Source organism: Cervus canadensis, chromosome 1, assembly GCF_019320065.1.
Source record: "Cervus canadensis isolate Bull #8, Minnesota chromosome 1, ASM1932006v1, whole genome shotgun sequence".
Taxonomy (NCBI): Eukaryota; Metazoa; Chordata; class Mammalia; order Artiodactyla; family Cervidae; genus Cervus; species Cervus canadensis.
In genome coordinates, this window is record NC_057386.1 from 100,564,619 (window position 1) to 100,571,646 (window position 7,028).

Here is a 7,028-nt window from a genome sequence, read left to right on the forward strand (position 1 = left end):
AAACCTCTGCCTCTACGTTGGGCTTTTGCAGTTCTGTGGAGTTTTCCTTTTTTTTTTCTTTCTTCTTCCATTTTTTTTCCTTTTCTCTTTTTTATAATTTTACATTTTAATTCTTTTAAGCCTATTATATTTTGTCTACACTTATTCCTTTGTTTGCCTTTCCTACTGTTCTTTCCCCCTTGCAGCTAATCTTTAATGTGTATAAATCTTCTTTATCTACTTCTATTTAACTTTGCATATCTATTCTTTCTTTCTTTTCTTTCTTTCCTTTCCTGTCAACATATTTGTTAGTTTTGTTTTCATTGCTTTATTCCCCACTTGGCACCTTGCTTTAGTTTTGTTTTCCAGTTTGTGCTTAAGTTAGTTTTGTTCTTAACTGGTAAATATAATTTTTTAGTTCCTCTCTTCACCCAGGCTATCTACTGTACTTTATTTTAGTTGGACTGTTTTCACTTGCTCATGGGTGTATATGTATAAGTGTATATTCCATTATTTTAATTATTACTTGCCTGATTTTGTAACTGCCATTTGTCTGGGGTTCATCTTTGGTTTCTCATTCTTGGATATTTGTTTTCATCTCACTTAATGCCACAACAAACCACTTGTGGACTCTTGGTTCCTGACCAGAGATCAAGTCCTGAGCCTTTGGAGTGGGAGCACTGACTCCAAGACCCTAGACTACCAGAGAACTAACCCTAGGGAGTATCAAATAGTGAGAACTCACACTAAGGAAACCACTTGAATACAAGACCAGGCATCACCCAACCACCAGTAGCACCCTGTGCAGGACACTTCATCTAAACAAAAAACAAAAATACAAACCCAATTATCAGCAGACAGTAGTACCAGCTCACTCGCCTTGCCCATCAGAGGAAAAACAAACAGAGCTCAGCACAAATCTCACCCTATACAAAGCTCACACAAACCACTGGACCAACCTTAGAAGGGCAGAAACAAAAAGCAAGAAAGAATTCAACCTTCTTCAAGGAAAGAATTCAACTTTCCTTGAAGCCTGGGAAAAGGAGACCTCAAACACAATAACTTAAAAAAAATAATGAAAAGGCAGAGAAGTATTGCACAAATAAAGGAACAAACTAGAAACACAGAAGTCCAAATAAATGAAGAGGAAATAGGCAAATCACCTAAAAAAGAATTCAGAATAAAGATAGTAAAGATGATCAAAAACCTTGAAAACAAAATGGAGAAAATGCAAGAATCAATTAACAAAGACCTAGAAGAATTAAAGAATAAACATATAAACAACACAATTACTGAAATTAAAAATACTCTAGAAGGAATCAATAGCAGAATATCTGAAGCAGAACAAATCAGTGAGCTGGAAGATAAAATGGGGGAAATAATTTCTGAAGAGCAGAATAAAGTAAAAACAATAAAAGAGCTGAGGATAGTCTGAGACCTCTGGGACCACATCAAACACACCAACATTTGAATTATAGGGGTTCCAGAAGAAGAAGAGAAAAAGAAAGGGTATGAGAAATTTTTTGAAGAGATTATAGTTGAAAATTTCCCCAGCATGAAAAGGAAATAGTCAATCAAGTCCAAGAGCCACCCAAGGAGAAACATGCCAAGACACATACTAATCAAACTAACAAAGACTAAACACAAAGAATATTAAAGGCAGCAAGGGAGAAGCAACAAGTAACAAAAAAGGGAAACCCCATACGCTTAACAGCTACCTTTCAGCAGAAAGTCTGCAGGCCAGGAGGGAAAGACAGGATATATTTAAAGTACTGAAAGGGAAAAGTCTACAACCAAGATTACTCTACCCAGCAAGGATCTCATTCAAAATTGATGGAGAAATAAAAAGCTTTTCAGACAAGCAAAAGTTAAAAGAAGTCAGTACCACCAAACCAGCTTTACAACAAATATTAAAGGGACTTACATAGTCAAGAAATACAAGAGAAGGAAAAAGATCTACAAAATCAACCCCAAACAACTAGAAAATGGCAATAAGAGCATGTATGTATCAATAATTACTTTAAAGGTAAATGGATTAAATGTTCCAACCAAAAGACACAGACTGGCTGAATGGATACAAAAACAAGACCCTTTTGTATGCTGTCTACAAGAAACCCACTTCAGACCTCAAGACACATATAGACTGAAAGTGAGAGGATGTAATAATATATTCCATGCAAATGAGAAGCAAAAGAAAGCTGGAGGAGCAATCTTCATATCAGACAAAATAGACCTTCAAATAAAGAAGATTACAAGAGATAAGGAAGGACACTACAATAATGATCAAGAGATCAATCCAAGAGGAAGCCATAACAATTGTAAATATCTATGCACCCAACATAGGGGCACCTCAATACATAAGACAAACATTAACAGACATAAAAGGAGAAATTGACAGTAGCGCCATAATAGTAGGAGACTTTAACACCCCACTCACACCAATGGACAGATCATCAAAACAGAAAATTAATAAGGAAACACAAGTCTTAAATGATACATTAGATGAGATGCGTCTCATTGCTATCTTCAGGACATTCCATCCAAATGCAGAAGAATACACCTACTTCTCAAGTGCACATGGAACATTCTCATCTTGGGTCAAAACTCGAACCTCAGTAAATTTAAGAAAATTGAAATCATATCAAGCATCTCCTCCAACCACAATGCTATGAGACTATATGTCAATTACAAGAAAAAAACTGTAAGAAATACAAACACATGGAGACTAAACAACATATTTCTAAATAACGAACAGGCTACTGAAGAAATAAAAAGGGAAATAAAAAAAAAATTTCTAGAAACAAATGACAATGAAGACATGACAACTCAAAACCTATGAGATCCAGCAAAAGCAATTGGAACAGGGAAGTTTATAGTGATACAATCCTACCTCAGGAAACAAGAAAAACATCAAATAGACAACCTAACTTTATACCTAAAACAACTGGAAAAAGAAGGGGAAAAAACTCCAAAATTAATAGAAGAAATCATAAAGATCCCAGCAGAAATGAAAAAGAAATGAAAAAAACAATAGTAAAGATTAATAAAACTAAAAGCTGGTGTTTTGAGAATATAAACAAAATTGACAAGCCTTTAGCCAGACTCATCAAGAAAAAAAGAGAGAAGAATCAAATCAACAAAATTAGAAGTGAAAAAGGGAAGGTTACAACAGACAATGCAGAAATACAAAGGATTATAAGAGACTATTATGAACAACTATATGGCAATAAAACCGATAACCTGGAAGAAATGGACAGATTCTTAGAAAAGTTCAATCTTCCAAGACTGAACCAGGAAGAAATTATGAATTATGAACAACCCAATTACAAGCACTGAAATTAAAGCTGTGATAAAATATCTCCCCAAAAACAAAAGCCCAGGACTAGTTGTCTTCACAGGAGAATTCTATCAAACCTTTAGAGAAGAGTTAATGCCTATCCTTCTAAAACTCTTTGAAAAAATTACAGAGGAAGGAACACTTCCAAATTCATTCTACGAGGCCACCATCACCCTGATACTAAAACCTGACAAAGACAACACAAAAAAAGAAAACTGCAGGCCAATATCACTGCTGAACATAGACGCAAAAATCCTCAACAAAATTTTAGCAAACAATTCAGAAACACATCAAAAAGCTCATACACCATGATCAAGTTGGGCTTATTCCAGGGATGCAAGGATTCTTCAATATATGGAAATCAATCAATGTGATACACCATATTAACAAACTGAAAGATAAAAACCATATAATAATCTCAATAGATGCAGAAAAAGCCTTTGACAAAATTCAGCACCCATTTATGATTAAAACACTTTAAAAAATGGGCATAGAAGGAAGCTACTTCAACATAGTAAAGACTATATGTGATAAGCCTACAGCAAACATTATTCTCAATGGAGAAAAACTGATAGCATTCACCCTGAGATCAGGAACAAGACAAGGGTATCCACTTTTGCCACTATTATTCAGCATAGTTTTGGAAGTCCTAGCTACAGCAATCAGAGAAGAAAAAGAAATAAAAGGAATCCAGATTGGAAAAGAAGAAGTAAAGCTCTCACTGTTTGCAGATGACATGATACTACACATAGAAAACCATAAAGATAGTATCAAAAAATTACTAGAGCTAATCAGAGAATTTAGCAAATTTGCAGGATACAAAATCAATACACAGAAATCACTTACATTTCTATATACTAACAATGAAAAATCAGAAAGAGAAATTAAGGAATCAATCCCATTCACCATTGCAACAAAAAGAATTAAATATCTAGGAATAAACCTACCTACGGAAACAAAAGAACTGTACAGAGAAAATGATAAGACATTAATGAAAGGAATCAAAGATGACAGGAACAGATGTTCCTGGGTAGGAAGAATCAATATTATAAAATGACTATACTACTAAAAGCAATCTACAGATTCAATGCAATCTCTATCAAAGTACCAATGGCCTATTTCACAGAACCAGAACAAAAATTTTCACAATTCATATGGAAACACAAAAGACCCTGAATAGCCAAAGCAGTCTTGAGAAATAAGAATGGAGCTGGAGGAATCAACCTTCTTGACTTCAGATTATACTAAAAAGCTACAGTCATAAAGATGGTATGGTACTGCCACAAAAACAGAAATATAGACCAATGGAACAATATAGAAATCCCAGAAATAAACCCATGGTACCCATGCACCTATGGGTACCTTATTTTTGAAAAAGTAGGCAAGAATATACAATGGGGCAAAGACAGCCTCCTCAATAAATGGTGCTGAGAAAACTGGACAGCGACATGTAAAAGAATGAAATTAGAACACTTCCTAACTCCATACACAAAGATAAACTCAAAATGGATTAAAGACTTAAATGTAAGACCAGAAATTATTAAACTCTTAGAGGAAAACATAGGCAGAACACTCAATGATTTAAATCAAAGCAGCATCCTCTATGACCCACCTCCTAGAGTAATGGAAATAAAATCAAAGGTAAACAAGTGGGACCTGATTAAACTTAAAAGCTTTTGCACAGCAAAGGAAACTATAAGCAAGGTGAAAAGGCAACCCCCAGAATAGGAGAATATAATACCAAATGAACAACTGACAAAGGATCTACTTCCAAAATATACAAGCAGCTCATACAACTCAACACCAGAAAAAACAACCTAATCAAAAAATGGGGAAAAGACCTAAACAGACATTTCTCCAAAGAAGATATACAGATGGCTAACAAACACATGAAAAGATTATCAGCATCGCTCATTGTTAAAGAAATGCAAATCAAAACTACAATGAGATATCACCTCACACTGGTCAGAATGGCCCTCATCAAAAAGTCTACAAACAATAAATGCTGGAGATGGTGTGGAGAAAAGGGAATGCTCTTGCACTGTTGGTGGGAGTATAATTTGATACAGCCACTATGGGAGACGATATGGAGATTTCTTTAAAAACTAAGAATAAAACCACCATATGACCCAGCAATCCCACTCCTAGGCATATACCCTCAGGAAACCAAAATTGAAAAAAACACGTGTATCCCATTGTTCACTGCAGCATTATTTACAATAGCTAGAACACGGAAGCAACCTAGATGTCCATTGACAGCTGAATGGATAAAGAAGTTGTGGTACATATACACAATGGAATATTACTCAGACATAAAAAAAGAATGCATTTCAATCAGTTCTAATAAGATGGATGAACATAGAATCTATTATACAGAGTGAAGTGAATCAGAAAGAGAAAGATAAATACCATATTCTAACATATATATACGAAATCTAGAAAAGTGGTACTGAAGAATTTATTTGCAGGGCAACAAAGGAGAAACAGACATAGAGAATAGACTTATGGACAGGGGGAGAGGGGAGAAGAGGGTGAGATGTATGGAAAGAGTTAAAAGGAAACTTACATTACCATATGTCAAATAAATAGCCAACGGGAATTTGCTGTCTGGCTTAGGAAACTCAAACAGGGGCTCTGTATCAACCTAGAGGGGTGGGATGGGGAGGGAAATGGGAGGAAGTTTCAAAAGGGAGGGGATATATGTATACCTATGGCTGATTTATGTTGAGGTTTAACAAAAAACAGCAAAATTCTGTAAAGCAATTATCCTGCAATAAAAAATAATTTTTTTTTTTAAAATCTCATCTCTGGCAACCTCACTCAACATAGAATTCTTGACAGCTGTCACATCTTCACACCGTAGATTGAACTTTGACCTTCTTCCTAGATATTCTAGGAGAGTCCGTATTTCAAATGTTCTGCCCAGTCACCATATCTGATAAGTAGTTCAAATGCTCAGCTGAGTTTGGAAACTATGAATTTGCAACAATCCATTTTGTAGAGCTGTGGAATTTAGTCTAATGTTGCTCTGCTCAGAGGACACAAATTCTGATATTTGACCATGGAGTCTATGTATTTGGGGATATAATGTGAAATCAATTGATTCATGATCAGAAAAACACAGTGTGAAACCTAAGTGCTAAAGAATCCAGCACCCAGGAACCAATGATTCATAGTTAAAATGAAATCAAATGTCAGTGACATCTAGTAAATTTTTTATTAGCTTTCTGTTCAATAAGAAAGGTCATATGAAAATGACATTTGCCGTGATACTGAGTTTATCCAGATTAAAACAGCTTCTCATAGTCTTTTGCTTTCCCTTTATTTTCTTCTTCATTCTTAATGCTGCAAAATATCAAGATGGGGGAAAATTTATATTACATTCTGTAAGTTCAATTAATGTCAAAAATTAAAAATTACCACATGAATACCAAAAAACCTGACATTTTCTAGCAATGTATGGCTATTTAGTTCAAAAAAGAGCCGTAGCAGGAAAAAAAAAAAAAAATAGTAATTCCCTGCCCCTAATTCCTATTGTAGATAAGAAATTTGAGCCAAAAAATGGTTTTTCATTGCCCAGGATCAAGACAGAACATAGCGTGATGGTTAATTTTAAGGACCACCTTGACTGGGCTGAGGGGTGCCCAGAGAGCTGGTGAAACATTGTTCCTGGGTGTGGCTATGAGGGAGTTTCCAGACAAGATTAGCGTTT